Source organism: Pipra filicauda, unplaced genomic scaffold (genome assembly GCF_003945595.2).
Source record: "Pipra filicauda isolate LSUMZ 115617 unplaced genomic scaffold, ASM394559v2 scaffold14_size4853619_pilon, whole genome shotgun sequence".
In the NCBI taxonomy this organism is placed as follows: domain Eukaryota; kingdom Metazoa; phylum Chordata; class Aves; order Passeriformes; family Pipridae; genus Pipra; species Pipra filicauda.
Genome location: NW_024103985.1, coordinates 2452411 through 2472774, shown reverse-complemented (window position 1 = coordinate 2472774; position 20364 = coordinate 2452411). Strand labels below are relative to the sequence as shown.

Sequence of the window (20364 nt, the reverse complement as noted above, 5' to 3'; positions counted from 1 at the left end):
GCTTTTATTACCTCCAGCAGTTTACAGCTCTATAATTTTTCCTTACATGCTCATTCAATAGAATACCTGTTTCCATTACAAATGAGAAAGAGGCTTATATAAGGGTTTTTGTGCCCTAAATTTCATTTTCAGTAAGTCCTAGAGCTATAGAGATTGTTAGATACCATAGTTAGATAACAATTCCTGCTTGATTTTCCACTGCCTTTGGGGATACCTGCGTTGTATCCACGATCACTGGTCACTGCCAAGGGAGAAGACAGCTAATACAATATATCACACAGGTATATAACTGCCTAGGACACACAGGCATTCTAAAGTTTGGGTTTGTTTCATTAATTGGGTCTCTGCCTTCCTAATTTGAGCTTCTAACTCAAATCCCAGACGATACTGAAGAATTATTTCCTCTATTAAAAACAGAGAGCCCGCTAATATCCTTTATAGTGCAGATGTTATCTCTCCTCAGGGCAGCTGCTCAGCAGTGCTGGTGATGCTGCCCCAGATGCAGCTTTCTAGCAACCCCTCCTGTAAAGTCTTGGGCTGAAGCTCTTGGCTAGAACCTCTTTTCATCTGGCTTTTCTTTACTCTGTCACCAGACCATGCATTAAAAGCCGGCTCATTCCCTTTGCCTTCAGGAACGCTGGCAGGGGCGGGTATCACCTGTGAGGTCTGATTTTTCATTATGAATTCATCTTAATGTGCGGTTTTGCCCTTTTCCTTTTCTTTTTTTTTTTTTTTTTTTTTTTTATTTTCAGGGAGTCTGACAGGACAAGAGCATATGGTCAGTTTGTACAAACAGCCAGAGATTTCACCAGGAAACACACAGAGAAAGAGAAAATAATAAACACAAAGGATTCTCTTACTCTATTAATATGCATGACAGGAGCTGTTTCCTGAGGCATGTCTTTACTTTAATAGAGTAATTTAGAGTATTTTTGAAAACACATGCAATTAGCATTGATTTTTTTTTTCACCATGACATTACTTAAGGTACCTAAATGAGAGCCTGAGATGCAGTTTTCTTGTATTTGAGACATTAGTGCAACATATAAACTTCACTTTCTCAGGTGTTTGATGCTTCTTTTCAAGTTCACATGAACATCTCCTTTCTCTCACTGTACCACAGTGGTGATTAATGTATTTTCTGAAAGAGTGAAATTCCTACAAATCCTTTTTATTTCTGCTACTTTAATTGGGTATCAATGCCTTGTTGTGCTGTGCTTTACACAGGTGCACATTTTCGAATTGCTCAGAGTTGGCTTTCATGTGACCAATTAGCCAAATTCTCAGAGGTTTGCAATCCGTTGTGTCTGGAGTTTGGATCTCAGGAAGCTGTTTTTCTCTGGCTACTTTCCAGAACACAACAGCAGACCACAAGGGCACATTCCCCCGACCTGTCTGATTTGTGTCTCTGTTTTTAATTCAGTGATGTTCCCTCCTGGAGCCACTCTCTGGGGTTTCTCCCCAGCAAAGGGTGCTGGGCTGTGCCTTCTCCCTACAGACCTACAACCCCCATTTCAGATGTAATGCAACCATCTCTGCTTTCCAGATGGTTCTGCAGAAGTGACCCCAAATAACTTTCAGATTGAACAGTGTAGGTCCCACACTGGTAAGATGTGCCAAGAGCATCCTGGTGTGCCATTCCTGTTTCCCAAATGAGAAACTTAGGCACAGAGCTGATGAGCCTTTTTCAAGACCAAAGTAAGTTTGCTGCAGAACTAGAAACTCTAGGAATGTTGTCCAAATTTCCCCAGTTCCTAAGATTAATTTAATTCCTGTAATTTTTGTATTTTTCATTCATAAAATGCTATGAATAAATTATACACTGAATTTATCTTTCCTGTTGTTTTGCTTTTGGGCTCGTGTTGTGGCATTAAGCAGCAGACAGCTTCCCTGTTTGAAGGGAATTGGGCTGTAGAACACAGATTTCTTCTGAAGACTGAACTTGCAAATCATTTAATGTCACCTTGAAGTGATACTTCATACAGTGACATTCATTGCTGCTCTGGCTTTCCCAATGACTCTATAAATTGCTTTTGCAAGCAGGAATTTATTGCATATGTGCAATGTAGCTCTCTTATTTTGCCCCTCCATCACCCCCCTCAGCTCCTCCCCAAAACAGATGTTGCTATAAAGTGATATGTCACTTGATCCTGAACTTTTCTTAATGAGGGTGGTGGCATTTTTAATATTTCTTAGAGGCAAGTGCAGCATCTGCCACTATAATTGTTTCACTAAGTCAATGAAATATGTTGTAGCACAAAAAAAAAAGTATACAGCTATGGTTTAATAGTTGTTGCTGCCCTTTTTCCACTGCAGAGCTGGATGGTTGTTCTCCAGATCCTACAAAACTCAGCGCTATGTACTTCTTGTTATTCATGATGAACAAAAAAATCTCACAAATTAGAACAATTCTGCCAGATTAATTTGTCAGGTGACATTTTTACTTTATTTCTTTGTCCTCTTTCAAATTCTCCTCCTTGACCAGCCCTTATGCAGACCCATTGTCCTTAACCCAGATGGGCTTTTTATGAGGCACATTTGAGTTTCCCTTCTGGTGTAGCTCCCTTAGGGTGAGATCTGCCATTTTGCTTTATCTGCTGAGATTTTTTTCTTTTTCTCTTTCAACAGAATCATAGAAAAGGATTCAGATAAATTCCCCAGGTACTCTCTGTTGTCTTTGGGCTTTGGTTTCTTTGGGTTTCTACTGAAGAAGTGAAATGAAATTAAAATGTCTTGTACCTGCTTTCTACTATAGACAAAGGCCAAGTAAGATGTAAGACAGTCCATATTTTCTTTGACCTTGGTCCCATCCTTTCTTCCCCCTTCACATCTTATGTAAATTCTGTACTCTGTGCCAACACTGATTTTCTTTAATTATTCACAACATCAGTATATGGAGTTTATTTTTGCTATCACAGCAGAGCTCCTCAGTAATTTTCCTTACGCTTTTGAAAAATTGAAGTTGCTCATATCAATCACTCTGTGCTCTTACTCAATTAGCTGCTGGGAAAATATTTTTAGTCATCTGTTTTAAAGAACAAAATAATATCTCTGTCTCTGCAGACTCAGATATCCAGTGCTTGTGATTCTGCCATGACCTGCTGAATTGGTCATGGTTCACTAGGTCATGTTTTGAGGAGCTGCAGATGTTTGGACAAGGAGATTTAATTTGATCTGTTGCAGTAATTTAGGCCAGCTCTGAACCCATGATCTGGATCCAGACCCGAATTCTGAAACCGCTGCGTTCCCCTCAGTACCAAAGTTATTAAATGATACGTGTTTTGTATATTTAGAATTGCTGTTTTCTACCCAGTCACAACTGCCCCTACAAAGCACTGATGTCACCACACCTTTTCTGTTATAAAATAACCACAGCCATCAGCATAATTCTCAGGGACGTCCAAAAAACCAATCGCGGCGCAGTATTTCGTAGCAAGTGTTTAATTCTAAATACTAATTAGCACAAAGGCATCTCTGAAATGAATGTCTGTTGCTAAGCCAACTCTCAGCAGTTGTGCAGTTTAAGCTCTCATTCCAGTAAGCTCAGCAGTAGCCTGAGGGAAAGGCAGGAGCTGTAACTAAAATTGTTTCAAGTTTTAGAAGGGACCTTTGAAGGCTGAGGGACAAGACTTTGATATATTTGAGAAAAGGTAATTGCAATGAACAATGATTTCCAGTTTTGTTTTAGCATACTGGTGAGGCATCCAATCTGTACAACCATCTATATTTTCCCAGATTCAATCAGATTATAAAATGTCTGCAGTCAGAAAGGGCTGTTGGTTATTACATCGTCCCTGGGGAAAGGAGTGTCTGGTAGAAGATTCTTACTTCATTTGGCTGCTGTTGACTCACCCAGCTGATGTTATTTGAATTTACACTAGAATTGAACCTGACATTGAAACAATGAAATGTTTGTTCATAAAAAAGGACAAAGATTATGTGGAAAACTTTGCTTTATGACAGTGAGACAAATACCTGTAAACTGAAATTGTGGCAGGAAACGTAGACTTCTTAGAGAAAAAAAAAAAAGACACTGAATTGGATCTTAAATCTTCTAGGCTTAATATTCTAAACAAAACCCCTGAGAATTTATTACTGCATTATTTTGCATATCTCAAACCAGCATTTCAGTGTCCCACAAATAGAGACTTTTCTTGGTATTGAATAGTTTTTTCTGTTTCTCGGTGACTCAGATTCCTTGTTTACCTCTACATCTCTCTAGCTGTCTCGGGACAGGAGGTTTCATTCCTGAGACTGCAAATATGTTTTCCTGCAAATATCACAGTGGAATTTAGAAAGTGATGTTTACCCATGTCAGCTGAACAAAAGCACTCAGAAATGTCTATCCCGACGTTCAATGAAGTCAGTGGTAAAAAAAATCCCACAAAGTACCTTCTATAAGATATATATAATTCATTTTAGTGATGAATTTATGGATGTCAGAAAGTTTGGATAAACTCAGACATATAATCTATCCAATAAGCAGCTGATCCATGATAAGTACAGGCCTCAGGAGAGGAAATTACAGAGTGTTTCCCGTGTTAACAAATGAGTGATGTTATCTTTCCTTTTCAATTTCTTCAATTATTTTTATTTACTTTTGACAATCGAATTAATCAAAGAAAATTGCCTCTTAAATTTGCTTTTTAGCCTGCTATTCACTGATGATATTAAAAAGAAACTAAGCATATTAACTGCAGCATTCAATTTTCAGAATTAGGAGTATTAGTGTGTTGGTTTGGTTTTGATCAAAGCTGTGCTGTAGTGAGGGCCAGGCTGCTGTTTCTCATGTATTCCTTGTCCTCTGAGGACTGAAAGTGCTGTGGCAACTTTATAAAGAGGCTTTAGAGTTCTTGTCTGTATCTACACATAAAAAAATGCATCAGTGTGTGTTCTTTTATTCCCCCTTTTCCATGCTAGGCTTGGACAGAACTGCAGGAATTTGACCATCCCTATCCCAGCTCCATCTTTGCAACTCCTCTGCCTGCCCCTGCCTTTTCCTGTGGGCTTTCATACTGTGAGGTTTAATTGTTCCTGATTATTCAGGTAACTGTTCAGATAATTCAGGCAGCCTGACAAAAAAAACCAAAAAACCACAAAAAAACCAGCAATTTGGATTGCTTTCATCTCTCTCTTGAGAGGTCTTAAAGGACTGTTCAGAATAATGGGTCAAATCTCAGAAGATAATTAATGAGGCAGATATTGACCCAGTTCAGAGAAAAACAAACAAACAAAAAAAGAACTCAAAGAAACCATCCAAAAGAGAACATTTGCCTGTACACCAGTCCTTATACCAACTATTAAATAATCCTTCACCCAGGTTAAATATTAAATTGGTGTCTAGTAAGGTCATCAAGAATGGACAGCAGCATCTCCATTTTAGGGGTATAAAAAAGTCCATACATCTGGAGTGCTTTGGTAGATTGGAGGTATAAAACAGTAAAAAGAGAAAAAAACTTATTGCTTGAAGATTAGTTTCTACATTATATTAAAGAAAAACACCATCAGTATCATGTCTCAAATTTTTAATTGGTTAAGAAGTAGTATTGATTTATTGGGGAGTGTGTGGTCTGTGTGTGATGTGTACAGGCAGGCAGAGAGGGAGAGGTGTTTTTGCAATGATGCCTGGCAGATATGAAAAATAAACCTCTTAAAAGCCACACAGGGCATAATTTTCATTTAAATAATTGGTTCTGAGACTGGCACTCTGGAGAAGTATCTGTTTCATCCAGCTCTCCATGATCTGATTGTGTGATCATAAATCAGCCTTCCCGTCATCACCTGTTTCCCAGATAACAAGTGCTTAGAAAAAGATCTATCTTTTCCTGGAAATACTTTCATTTAAATGATTCATAGGATCATGTTTATTATAAGGAAATGTTTACGTGAATTTGTGCACTTCATTTTGATTCCCAGACTTTCATTTGGATTCAGAATGAAAATAAATATTGGAAGGAGTCGTGGAGGAGATGTTCCATTTTCTGGCTAGCCCTGGGGTGGCCATCAATTATTCACAGAAACTCTTTAGAACTTTTGGTAAATTTTTCTTACAAGACTGCAAATTGGATGAAGATATCTGTAGTAAACAGAAGTGGAAAGCAGATGTTATATGTTGCATGATTTGCCCAGGAATGACACAAGAATGAGCTGCAAACTGAGCAGCCACAGACTGAGGTGACACATGACATGCCCTCAGCTCAGAGATGATATTTTGTTCTTCAAAGTGCCCTGTTATTATCCAGCAAACTCTCTTCTCACTTATTCAAATGGATCCTTGGACTGTGTCTTTTCAAAATGGGGTCAAATATACAGAAAGACACAAATCAAATAGAGAAAAAGAAATATAATTTTTTTTTCTCGTAGTCTGACTTGTTTCGTTGTCCTGATAACATCACAGTTCTTCAAATTAAATTGCCACAATGAGCACCCCAAGGGAGATTTAAAGGCATTTAGGCTCTTTACTCCTACTGAGTTAGCCACCTGAATATCCTAAAAAACTGACCCCTCTCTTCAAAAAAGAGCTTTATTAACCTCTAAATGCAACATGTAAATTGCCTCTACAACCTCTTCCTTTTTTACTGTCTGCTTTTGCATAATGTAACAGCAGGGATTTGAGGCTCCTGCTGTGCTCTGTTTCTGCTGGGCAGCCCATATATGTACAGAGCAGTGATAAAGCTTTTTCTTTCCTCGTGTGAGACAAGACCATTTAGACAAACCATTTAAACATCAGCTGCCTGTCTTGGGAGGGGAAAAGTCCTTACAGTGTTGAACAACTACCTACTCAGGTTTTTCTTTCCATCCTCTAAAAGCAACTAGGATGTATCAAGGAAAAGATTTGAGAGAAAGAGAGTTAATAGCCATTTTGTCACAAAATCATGTTAAAAACGTAATGATGTTTACCAAAAAAAAAAGGTTTATTTTAACTTCAACAGTTTGAAATAAACTGTGTGCAAGTAAGAGACCCTTTGGTTTTGAGGAGCCTTTCTTGTCTCTCAAAATTAACGAATTGCTGCCAATAAAGACTAAAACACAGCAATCAGAAGGCATTTCATATTCTATATCAGGCTATTTCCAAAGTCCACTGGAGTCAGTGGGGAGCTGCTACCCTTCTTCAGTGGGCAATATTTTACATTTGAGGGGAGAGCATCTAAATGGGACCAACTGAAACCCTTCCCTGCCCCTCCCTTCTTGCTTTATTGAGGCCACTTGAGCTGAACCTGAAACAGTTTTGTCTCCACTGAAGCAGGCTGGAGAGTGATGATGCATGAATTACTTCTGAGAGGTAATTAGTCTGGTTTTAAGTGTTCTCTGCCCATTTGCAAGCATCCTTTTGGTGGATTCTGTCCCCCTCTCCCCATCTTGCACCCAGCTCGTTCTCAGGTGGCAGCTCTTATCTCCAGCCCAGTTCTGAGACACAGTTGTGCTAAGGTGAATTAAATCAGTGTATTTTCCACTAATGGTGATTTCAGCTCGAGTGACTGTGTCAGCTGGTACAAAAAATGTAATTACTTGCTTGGGTATCATTTACATCAGCTATCCCATATTTTAGGGAAATGGGAAATAAATGTTCATGGTTAGTCTCCCGTGGTTCCCACTGTATTTTCCTGCAGCACAACCAGGTGAACAGCAGGTGTATTATGCAGAGCAGCGTCTACCAGAATAAAGCCATAATTGAAATGGACATTGATGTCACTGAACAATTTATCTTCCTTAAAAGGGTTTTGCTTTACAAAAGAAGCTAATTTAGTCTGGGAAATTAAATTGATGGCCATGTGGGAACATTTGTCTAATTCACTTAGAGTTGTATCATTAGCCATGATTGTTTGATCAATATTTACAAAACAGTGGAATTTACTCAGTTGACAGATGTCAGAGTTCTGCTCCTCATTACTGAAAGTAGATTCTTTGTGGGCAACCTGCAACAACATCCACCTCCTTAGAGACTCAAAATGCTAATATGGTATTAATAATGGATTTTTAAATACGTGATACAGCCCTCTACAGCCTTTCAGGAGGCAGCTAAAACCAGGGAAAACTCTTCCTAAATCCATAATATTAATATGTACCAGAAGTTTTGTACAGAAGTTTTTTACAGCGTTGTGTAAAACCTGGAGGATGCCAAAGCTGCTAAATCTAACAGCTAAAAAAAAATAATTACTTGTATTCTCAAGTTATATGTGGATACTGGCAAAGAGAGTTCTTCGGGGAAGGAGATTCTCAGCAATTACATGCATACTGTCAGGAATGTCTATTCTCCCTTGTTAATTGTTCCATATTATCAATCTTTTATCAGGTTCATTCTACCTGTGGAACTGAACCCCTGAGAAATGTATTTTAGACCAGTATGAAGAATTTCCTACACGTTCATATGTAAGTAATGCAGAAAATACTTTTCTCTGCATCTTCAGGACTTTCATTCATTTCATTAAAGCTTTCCTTCATTCCTATAATTTATATTGTCATGTGTTCAGCTGTGAATCATGACTATAAATCACTTCAAATGGCTTATCCCATCTCAGTTCAGCACTGTCCTATTTTGGGGAGATTTTTTTTTATCAAGTGGTGAAAACTATGTCTCTTCCTCGCTTCTCAAACTACATTAACTTCACTCCTCTTTTTAGCACAGTTTTTGGAAGTTCTTTGTAAGATTTGTCACCATCAACACTTTGGAGTCTGGCTGCTGCAAAGAGGTGTGTACACTGTACATTGAGAGTGAATCAAAATCACACATTTTGTGAAATTATAGAAAGGAATTTGAAATACTGCCTCCTAAAAATGTCTGTGTTCATGGTGGAATCTGACCTGCAAAAATCGGTACCTAGATCTGGATTTGGATGTGGAAATTCAGAGGAAGGAGCTTTGTTCAGTTCTGTTCCAGACAGGAAAGCTGTCTCTGTCTCTCTTGGTAAAAATGGGTGTTGTTCCACTGAAGCCTTTAGAACACAGTTGATTTTGGGGCAGGATATTTCTGTTTACCAAACAATATAAGAGAAGAGAGAGCCCTGTTTAAACAACATGGGTTTCTATTTCTGTGAATCCTCACTATTTTCATTGCTTCCATATTTTTTTAACTTTCATGCCTGGGGCTCAGATATCATTGAATTATCCTGGGGATAAAACTGGAAAAGTTTATGGAAAAGATTCATGATTTGCCCTGGCTACCCTATATTTTCATCCTTTATTGATTCTTAGAAATTTTGATACCTCCTTTCTCTTCTCCCTCCCTGCCCCTTTCTCTTTTAATAATGGATTTTCTTCTAGTAAGCTTTTCTGCGTCTTGACCTGGTGTGAAAAAAAAAGTGCAGTTACATCTTAATGAGAGGCAACACAGGAGTAACTTCCTCCATTTTCTTTTTTCCCCTCACTTGACTTGCCTTCTGCAGTTAAAATAATATATTTTCCACTCACATAATTTTATGTTCTTCTTAAACCAACATGCATAAATACATAAAACACAAGTAGCTTGGCTGGCCCTCACTGACATTTAAAACCAGAAGCGTGACTACATTAGGTAAAATATGTCTTTCCTTTCGCTGCATTTTTCGTTTTATTGCTTTTCTCACACTGTAAATATATTTTTTGACGTATATACTAATTAATTAACCAAATATTTTGATGCTTTGAGATGCCCAGCTGTCAAAAAGGTAGAGTGCATCCATGCCTCCTGTAAGGAGTCAGAGATTTAGGCAAGGTGCAGGTCTGGTCTGGGGGGACAGATTGTAACCTATTTGAGTCTAAGGTAGGATATATCATGTCACAAGGGTGATTCTCTGATTCTCTTGGGTAAGAAGCCAGTCCCAGCTGAAAATCTAATATTTCATATTCTTTCTCTTAAGTAATGTCTTGGGTTGGTAGGTATGTAAGAATGGAAATGGCTTGTGCAGTCCTATACTGCAACTCCATTTCTTTAGATTCTTCTCATGAAGAATCAGCTCTAGGATTTCCATTGCCACGTGCTTGAACTTGTGCCTTTGATTAAAACCATCAAATTGGTGCTTTTGAGAAGTGTGATTTCTTTGATTTCCTTCTGTTCTCTTTGGTCCTGGCTTGGCAGCAGGAAAACAGAGTCAAACACGGTGACAGATTTGACAGCTGACCCATTGCTCTCCAAGAAAATGATACTGTGATGGACCTCCTCTAATAAGAATTCAGGAGGTATTAATGTCACTTTCAATCTAACAAATGTTTGACCTTTATTATGGTCTTACAGAAATGATAGCTGCTCATACTCACTCTTCAATTTTAAATGCATGCTGAAAAATGTTTAAATGTGGAAAGCCCACTGATTCAAGGCAAGTTCAAGAAATTGCTTCTGACTTCAGGCATTTTAATTAATTTATGAATAACAGGATAAGCTGGCTCATGTTGAAGGTGCCAGTCTTAGGATCTAAAAAAAAAAAAATCCATAAAGCTACATATAAGGCTTTCTCTTCTTTAGGAAGCTCTGTTTTATGATTCTGCAGATTTTCATAGGTGTACTTTCATTCCAGATTCTGGGCAGAAAGCCAGAAGTTTAATCCCATTTTATAAGTGATTGGGGCCAAATTCTATTCCCAGAAAATTAAAATGAGAGTTCTGTGATGGAGTTCAAAAGAATTGGGAATTGACCTCTATCTAATATCTTTCAGATTAATTTATTAAAACTGTTTCACTTTTTCCGCTATTGCCCATGCAAATTGGTGCACTGGGTTTCAGACTCGGGCAAAAGGGAAAAGCAGCTAAATAATGATTGAAATTCCAGTTATGTTTTCTTTATGCTTTATTCATATTGCTCCTAAAAGCAACTCAATGCACAATTTCGTGACATTATAGAAAAATGTTGCAGAAAGGACCACATGTGCTGAATAAAAAAAACCAGCCTGAAAAACATGATGCCCCAATCTCAATAAGTCAACATATAAAATTAGATCCAAACAAACCCCAGAGGACCAGGAGGGAGTTTAAACTTACTTTTCTGTAGAACAGAAAACTACATTCTGCAGTGCAGGATTTTGTAGGAGGAATGTCTAAAGGACGGGGAGAGTTTAATATTAAATAGCAATTTTTATAATACATTGCACGGGTGATTAATCCTCCCCTGTGCAATTCCACCTTGCTTTCCTGGTTAAACTCTCCTCGAGCAAGTTCTTAAGCTTATTAGAACTTGCTGCTTTATTGAGCTTCTGTGATAAAGTGTTTCATGCATTTACCTTTTTGTCTGGAAGCCTCTCTATGGTAATATATAGTTGGTCTATCCCAGCAGCTTTGCCTGTGACACTCTCTTGAAAACCTCATTGATGCTTGTCGTTCATACTTAGCAGGTAGCAGGTCTTTAACAAGTTCCAATTGGATGTAAAAGTATGGATTAAATTAATGCACAATCAATATTGTTAATAATGAATGGTTCCTTTAATGAACAGGCGACGCTCTTTCTTTCCGATTGGGATTTTCAAAGTTGTTTTGAGGGATTAACATATTAAATTTCAGCCAGTGCTTTTAAGATAATGGGGCACCTTCCTTCCCTGTGTACACATCATAAATCCTGCCTGAGTTTTGTCCCTTAGCTTTGCTTGCAAGGAAGAGGGATGGGTTGTTCCAAGCTTTTCTTCGTTGTTTTGGAGAATTGCCAACCTTAAGTCAATTAAATGGTATTAGCTGCTTTAGCTGTCTCGGCTTGTCAGTTAAAGAGAAGGAAGAGACCACATGGTTTAGGAAGAAAGCAGAATTTCAATCACAGCATTTTCTAAATAATTCTTTTAGAAAGCCTGTGTCAAGGAATAAAGATTTCAAGCTTCTTTGGGAAAAAGGATGGACTTTGTGACTTGATGGCACTTCCAGGCTTATTTTCCACCATATGTTATTATTATATTTTATAATATTGTATTTCAATTTCTACATAAAATACATTAATGTAAATGCAGTCGCTTCCACAGTCAAAATCTGGGGAAAAAGCTGACACTGGAGAGTGAACTGATTTCTGAGACAGATGAAAATGCTGTGGGATGGCACTCTCCATCTCTGTTCTTTGACTACAGAGGATTAGTTAGATGAGAAAAATCCACTTCTAGTGGCCTTGCATCCTTCAAGTACACCAATAACCATCCTCAGTCTTGATGGTAATACTTAAGATGGAAATGTGCCCAATTGTGGGGCTTATGGAAGAAATTCTGGTGTCTAATTCAATTATTTATTGAAGTTTTTAGAGAGGGAGTTATGACTTAACAGCCACAGAGAAACTAAACAACATAGATTAGCGGGGTTTTTGAATTGCAATTTATAGGGAAGTCAAGGAGAAAAAAAATTAATTTTTGAGAACTGACCCTTTTCATCCCGAGTTTTTTTCCTGGTCTTGACAATATTAGTGTACTAATAGAATATAGTGATGTTATTGTTTTGGTTTCTGTCACTTGGGGCACCAACCGTGTGTAAAACAGAGATGTTCTACTTCAGGATTATTCCAGGATTCATCTTAATGATTACATTCCTTAAATCAGAATGTGCTGATTTATGACAGTGCCACATATCATTTAATTGAGTTCATACCATCCTTATTTACCCTCCTGTGTTAATTTACAGCTCAGCTCTCCACTCCTGCAGTGTTTCTGCAGCCTTCGTTCTGAAAGGTTGATTGGGAGGTTTTTTTAGTTTCTCGGCTGTGGGAACATACATGTGTTCTGCAAGTTTACATTCAAAGAGGCATCTCTGTTCAAGGATGGGGATTTCTGGTGAAAACCAGAGGGATCTGTGCAAAACTGGTAGAAAGTTGGAGGGTGATGTGGAGAGCCCCTGCTTGAGGAAGCCGGTCTGCATCCGAGACAGCACAACCTTAAACCCTGAGCTCTCATTTCTCAGACTGGCTTTTCCTTCTGTCTCCCCTTTCATCTCCACAGTCACAAAAACCTTTGAAAGACCTTGGCTTTGCTGTAATGTGCAAAGCAGAGCTTTTTAAAAACCTTCTTTTCGTGCAAATGGAACCGCACGCCAATTAACTTCGCTCTTGCCAAATAACGAGGCTCTTGCTGAAGGCTGAGGGAGGGTCCTGGTCAGGGATGAGACATTATAATTGGGCCCATGGTGAGGAACTGGATGCTCAACTTCAAGCATTTGCTCGTGTCCCCACTGAAGTTGGTAGTACCACTAATATGACTCTTTAATCACCCTTAATTGCTTTGCTGAATCACATTTTTAGGTGCGCAGAATAATTGAAGGTAATAAATTTGACCTATTCCAACCTTGGCAAAAGGTTTTGGGCACTACACTGGAAAATACATTGAGGAATAAAGGGGAGGTGGGGGGAATAAATTTTGAGGAAGTTTTCTGTCTGTTTTGACTCATCTGCCTGTAGCCATGGGAAGATTCTATTTACACCCTCAAGTAATTCTGTGTGAGTTACAACTGTCACAAAGCAGGAGATGTTTCATTTTTGTCACCATTCTGAGGGAGTTTGTTAAAGCCAGGCTAAAGAGAATCCTGATAGAGCTGGGTTTTGTGAGGAAAACTCGTCTATCAAGTTGAAATAAGCAGTAAAATGGCAGAGACATAATTTTTTCAAAACCATGTCTCAACAATATCTTATCTTCTTCTTTCGAAATGAAATACTTAGATTGCTGCAAAATAAGGTGTATTTCAAGCTGAACATACATCTGAATTTTTCAAAGCAAAATTCTAGTAACTCAATAATAAGTATTGAGAGGAATTCTAATGGGTTTGAATTAAATATTTTTGTTATATCCATGTTCTCTAGAAATAGAACTTTATTGTAAATCTGCCCTTTTTTTTTATTTTTGGAGGGGAGAGCAGTTTCCAGTCAAGGTGCTACTCAAATCTGTAGTGTTTTGCTGTCTCATGACTGTTGGTGGCCATGTATCCATTGATTCTTTGTATACTCTGTTTATAAATTTTGATTTCTGAATCTACTGTGCTGTAACAAAAAGCTCTAAGCTTCCCAGTACAGCTCAATATATATTAAGTCAGCACAAACAGTCTTCAAAATCATATCAGAAGTGAGAACTTATTTGTCCTTCATTCTTTAAATTAGCCAACTCAGACTGCTGAATGCCCTCTGCCTGGATAAAGTTTTCTCAGATGAAAAATCTTTGTATTTCCTTAGGAACATTGAGAATGAAGCAGTTAATGTGGCTGATTACAAATTGGGGGTGACACTTCACAGAGGAATTCCTCTGTCCTCCCATTTTCAAGAGCACGTCCACAAGAGTGTGTGTGTTCACCTATTTGTCTATATATTGAGATATATGGAGAGAAAACTTTTAAAAAGGTGCTTACATCAACAGAAAGCAAATCAGTTAGAACTGAGTTTTGATGCACAGAGTGTGAAACTCAGATTATGTGAAGTGCAGATGAGTTCTTCCAGAGTACTGGCACCTTTCATCTTCCCACATGAACATGAATGCAGGAGTTCCATCTTCCTGAGCCACGTTGCAGTCTTGTGGAAGCTGATTGACATCTGTCAATCCTGCTCACTACTTGAACAGCAGGGAGGCTGCTTTTCTTCCAGCAGAACACGACAGCTGAGTGCTCTTATCTCACAGGGCCCCATGTCCCACAGAGTCTCAGGAGGGAAGAGATACCAAATGTTCTGGTTGCTTATGCATTCAGTTCTACGAGAGAGGAGGTCACCTAGTCCCAGTCAGAGATGAAAAACTCAGTTTGCCTGTTCTCTGAGAGTTTCTTCCCATTAACCACAAGTCTGCAAGATCACAGTGGGGCAACAGTGTGTTCTATCCAGCCATGATGCACAAAGTCCAAATTAACATCCAGCCACTGAATATGCAGATCCCACGCATGAGTAACATCCCATTTTATCTCCTGAATGTCACTGGGAGTCCTGATTGATTGATGCTGTTTCATTGAGACTCCTCTCAGGGTTTTCACTCAGGGAAGCTGCTGTGCAAACATCAAGTGAAAGCAGTTGCAGCCACAGTCAGATGGAGGCCCAAGAGTCCTTCTGGGAATCTGGGTCTCCAAATTCTGCCGGTGTTCAGATCCCGCAGATGTTCATATAGTGATCCCAACTGAACAATAAATGGATGATGACAGGGAGAGAAAAGGCAGGGGTAATTGTATATTTGTTGTGGAGGGAGATTTGAAACAGATCAGTTGGATTGTGAATGCAAAGCAACAGAAAGAGTCTCTGCTACATTTGCCAGCCACACAAAACACTCTGTGACTTTTGTGTGGATGCCAGTCGTCCTTTTAGTCTCAAAATGAGACTGCTTTGTTTAGTCATTCATTGCTTTGCTCAGTGCCTCAGTGCTCAGCAGGAAAAAAAATCTGGATATTTACATGTCAAGCGAGAGGAAATGACCCTTTTGAGTTACATAACTTCAGCACAACTGTGAAGATCATAAATAACAATGTGAATTGCTTTCTCTTTTGTTCATCTAAAAGACTTGTGTGATTTCAGCACTATTCTGAGATATGAAACTTCTCTGTGAAGTTTAGATTGGTAGCCAGAACTGCCTGTAGAAGAAAACTGGGTATATTAAAACATGCCAGGGTAGGGCACAGTCAGATGGGTAAATGATATATCTGAACCATAGTGAGCTGCAAGAGCTTGTTCATTTAACCAGCAAAATTGCATTCACACTAGAAAGATTTCACAGCTTTAATTATGTTTTTGGATTAATTAAAGCAGTAAAGCTTTCTAATGTAGATGAGCCCTTGTTCATCTCATTTCTTTGCTTCCAGCACACACAGTCTATCAGATCTGCAGCGGATTTTAGACACCCTTATTTTGTCATTTTGCACACAGCTTAGTGGGCTCCTAATGGCTTCACGTGGGCTCGTGTTAACTTTTGCCTTGCCATTTTCACTCCATGGCTGCACACTCGTTATGGCTCAGCTCACACCACAGCAATTCTTGGAAGCACATTTTCTTAGGCTCTCTGGCTTTCAGGCATGGAGGGATTTTATTAGCAAATTTGGTACAGTACAATCAGCATTACACTTGGAATGGTCTTATTCATCTTCTGGTTATGGCCCCTGGCTCTCTGGGATGCAAACAGGTGCTCACATACCTCTTCTCCTGTAACAGCATTTGCATTCTGTCCACACCAGCAATTTTACTGAGGTGATGAATATGATAGATGGTCCTGACACGCAGGGCCAGTGGCCCCAGCATGTTCATAATGGCTTTGTTTTTTTCTGTTTGGTTTTCCCCCCCCTTCTTTTGGCCCAAATATGGGGGTTATGAAAAAGATAACAAGGATCAGATGTTAGATAAGAGATTAGAGTGCAAGATAGAAATGTATACTACATATATGAGGTGGTTCATGATGGCCAACATGTTGTGTATTTGCTCATCCTCAGTGGGTTGATGTTTTTCACACTTGCCATCACGCTTAAAGGCCCTGTCCAGTTAGGAGCATGAAAAATAACACTTTTGCTGCACCCTGTTGTAACAGCTGAGTAGCGTAAAGCCAATTTTCAGGTCATGGTTTAGTACTGAAACAACCACTATGCCTCTCCAGTTTCCATAAAATTTAGATATTGGAGAAGGAATGGCAACCCCAAGAGTTCTAAGTTTATGATTAAGGTCTACAAGTCATAAAACTGGATTGAAATCAGAAAACTTTTAAATGAATAATTTTAAAGATCGTGAAAACTTTTAACTTTCCTTCTTTAAAAATTGAAGTTAATATTGTCACAAAATTCTCTGGAAACTTAATAAATTACAACAGGCTTCATCTTAAGTCACAAAAGCTTGAAAAAATATTGAGGCACTAAAAACAGTCTTAAAAAATTTTAACAGTAGAATTTGTCCTATGAAATAACACCAAAATAAGTATTTCTGCAATTTAACAGTAGCAAATGAGCTAGTTTGAAATGCAAAATTGTTGCAGAGTCAAACAGAACTCTGCCCTCTGGTATCCTGTGGACAACTTGGCAATGAATTATAAAGTTTATGCATGTCCTGGTTTATGGTACAGTTCCTAAGGCTATACTGGGTCACTGAAGTGTTTAATGTGTGCATATGTTTGTCTGATTTAATAACAATCTGCTGAGAAATAAATAAGAAGTTGTGGCCCTGGATGGTTATGGACGTTCCTGTTAATCACAGGATTAACAATTTGTTGTTTTCAGCTGAGCTGCAGTTGTGGATTGTGTGATTGTCACTCAGTGAAAATGCAAAGGAAAATATTTAAACCACGTATTGATTGTTAAAAAACAAACAAACAACACCATGAGAAATAAAAAAAAACACTCCCTGGTAAAAGGTATTTGGATTTAAAAAGACAGGGCATTAGTTATTCATCCATCTATGCCTCACCAGACCCAGGAGAATCATAACAGATTTGCAGGATACAGCAACTTGGCCCTTCTGCCTCCTCAGGGAGCATCCCAGCATTCTCCCTGGGAGAGATGCAATCCCAGAAAGCACTCAGAGGCAAAGCTAATCCTGTGAGCAGGAGGGTGAACCCAAACCACAGTCAGATTTTCCTTATAAATGGTTTCTCTCAGTTAGAAACACATGTGGCTGGTGTCACTGGGAGGAGCTAAAAGTACTAAAATATTGCAATTTCAGGCAACAAAAAGGAAGAGTGGCTCCAGCCAAGTCACTTCTACAAGATCTGCAATAGCTGGGTTTTACTTTTTAACAGCAGAGTCCCAATACTGATGACACACAGGATTAAAAGACGGGAAATATCTCTGATTGCAAGAGGGTGGACAGTCTTGTATAAACATTAAATGGATTTTAGATGTAACGAGCACTGTTTTATGGCTTGAGTTCATAAATGCAATGTGACAAAGGGTCAGTCTGGCACATATGGCTCATTTACTGTTAAGCTGTAAAAAGAACCTAGTAATAGCTGGGTTTTATAATAACTGAAACCCAATGGATGAGTGGGTACAGAGAATTGACTTCATAATCTGAATGTTGCTTTTGAATGTTATTGAAAACAATTATCATTATTTGACTCACTAGACTCTATTTACATGTTTTGAGTTTTCCCTTTGGGATAGTTCCCTGGTTTGCTATCACACACCACTCACTGGTGGATGTTAGGCTGCAGTTAATAGCTCTGCTTTACATGGCAATATTATTTCAAGTACCTGAATGTAGCAGCAGCAAAACACATCATGAGTTGTGGCTGTGGTCAGATCAATACATTCACACAAAATGAGGAGAAAATTAATGTTGTGCTGTGAATAGCTCTAAGCAGAAAAATGTCTCTTGTAATAAGGAGCAGACTTAATAATCTGCAGCAAAAACACACGAGTAAAGAGCATCACAACCCTGTGAGGAACATAAGGGAGCTTTGCTGTGTTATCAAAATCCCCTGTATCTCTCTAAGGAAAAGCAGGATTTACTCTATGATATGCTCTTCTTAAGGTAATAGAATAGCAGTTATAAACAGATAAACATCTAGGTGTAATAGATTTGTGTAGTCAAATAGAACCAGGCAAACTGCAGAGTCTGGGTTGGAGTCAGCCTTTTTCTCACCATCTCTCTGCCTCCTGGGTGGGAATTGGGGCTGGTGGGGAAAAGCAAGCAGGGAAGTGAGTTGCCTGCAGTCGAGGCACTGATGTCTGACTGCAGGGAGCTGCCAAGGGCTGGCAAGGCTCTGAGCTTCTGTGGAAAGGAGAGCTCGTGGCCAATACCTTTAAGCACAAGTGGTATTTGTGATTAACGTGCTTGTGTCTCGGGTGGAGGGAATGCAGAAGCTATGAGACAGAGGGACTGATGGGAACAGGAGAGGCTGTTTGTGCAGCAGACTGAGAGGTGACCTGGGTGAAAAGCCCAGCATGATGGAAGGGACACCACTCAGCTCTCATGCAAAGTGAACTCTTCTTAACTTGCAGGAGGAGGCCCTGGGAATGTGAGACAGCAAAACAAACAGCTGTATGGGAAGACTTCCTGGGCTTTGCTGCTTCCCTTAACGGATTCAATCCAAGAAATGGAAGTACCTGAAGTACTCAAGCCTGACAGTAACACTTAAATATCAAAACCAGCATGAACTGAGAGATGAAAAGCTGTGCAGCAGTGCTTGCTGTGAGGGAACAAACTGCTACCAGTGCATTCATTTGAACCTTGTCTTTCTTTTGGTGACATGTTTGACCATAATGTCTTTTGACATAAACTTACTGTTTGATAGAGTTTTCATACAGTTTCATACAGCTTTTTTGTGACTGGGAGGAGAATTTCTCTCTCTGCAAACAGATAGAAGGCAGTTTTGGGCTCAGGTGTGGTAAGAGGCTGCTGTTTCTGACAGCATCTTTTTGTAAGTGCTTTAGCAAGGACTTAGCAGGGCAGATCTTGGAAGATGTAGTAAGAATCATCATTTGTTTCTTCAATACTGTGATCCCTATAAACCAAGAAAACAGTTCTTTTTCTTACTACAACTATTAGAGCACTCCAAGGTAGGACTCTGCTGCTTTAATTTAGATATCCACAGTACAGACATCTCTAGCTGAGCTGGGCATACAGAGTGCTTTTATAGCCCATGGAGAGAAATAGGGAATGATTTGTCTTATTCTACAGTAAATGTTCAAAGTGCCATATAAGTCATGCTTTAGAAGTGCTTATGTGTCTCTAAGGACTACTAAGGTGTGGTAGATAACCAGCTGAAGCCTTCTGAATTTAGCCGTTTACAGGCAGGTGAGGTGAGCCCCTTCCCCTGGTCCTCAGGGAACAGCAGGAGCGCTGCTGGCAGTGTCTGGCCTTGCAGACCCCATCAGAGCCACGTGTGCCAGCTGCTGCCCTCTCAGCACTGCCCTTTCCCACAAGGTTCTCTCCTGCATTTTCTCTTCGAGCTTCCCTGGAGCTGCTGCCCCTCACACACCACGTGGTGCAGCTTTTGGTCTTTCTGACAGAGCCTGTATTGTTTGCTGTCCCTTCAGGGCCCTTGTTTACCTGCTTTAACCCAATGATTTGTGCCCCATAGCCATGGATTATGGGATTTGGTTGTGCTCGGTGTACTTTCATCTGCCAGGTTTTTAATACATCCAGATGACTGCACAGTATTTACCTCAAGTCCAAACCTAGCAGAAAAGGGCATCTTCCTTCTCATGGCCCAGGCTTAGGCTGCTCTGCTTTCATCTCAGTCCCAAGGGGTTTCTGAAGTTTATTTATAGAGGAGACAAGTGCTGAGCTTGGTTTTCTGTTTCCTTGCACCACACGGTCATTTACCCTAATGAGAACAGGAGTCCAACTGCTCCACAGCCAAAATGAGGACTTGAGACAGATATTATGGGCCAGATTAAGTTCTAATTGCATTTCATTCTGGATGAAGTACCCCTCCTTCTCTTTTCACTCATACTAGCTCCGTTGCAGTGTGGCTTCAGGGTTTCCTTTGTCCTGTTTTTGTGCTGTGGATTTGTTCCTTGATTGCAGTGTGATTTCAATAATATCCGTAATTGCTC

The 20364-nt window shown here is 39.4% G+C and overlaps 1 long non-coding RNA gene across 1 annotated transcript in view; it reads left to right on the top strand.

The window, feature by feature from the left end:
- The window catches only part of LOC120322755, a 38792-nt gene that overhangs the window by 3457 nt on the left and 14971 nt on the right, over positions 1–20364 (top strand). Inside the window, exon 2 of the long non-coding RNA XR_005562648.1 lies at positions 8294–8370. This is a non-coding gene — a long non-coding RNA (uncharacterized LOC120322755). The remainder of the gene's footprint in view (positions 1–8293; positions 8371–20364) is intronic.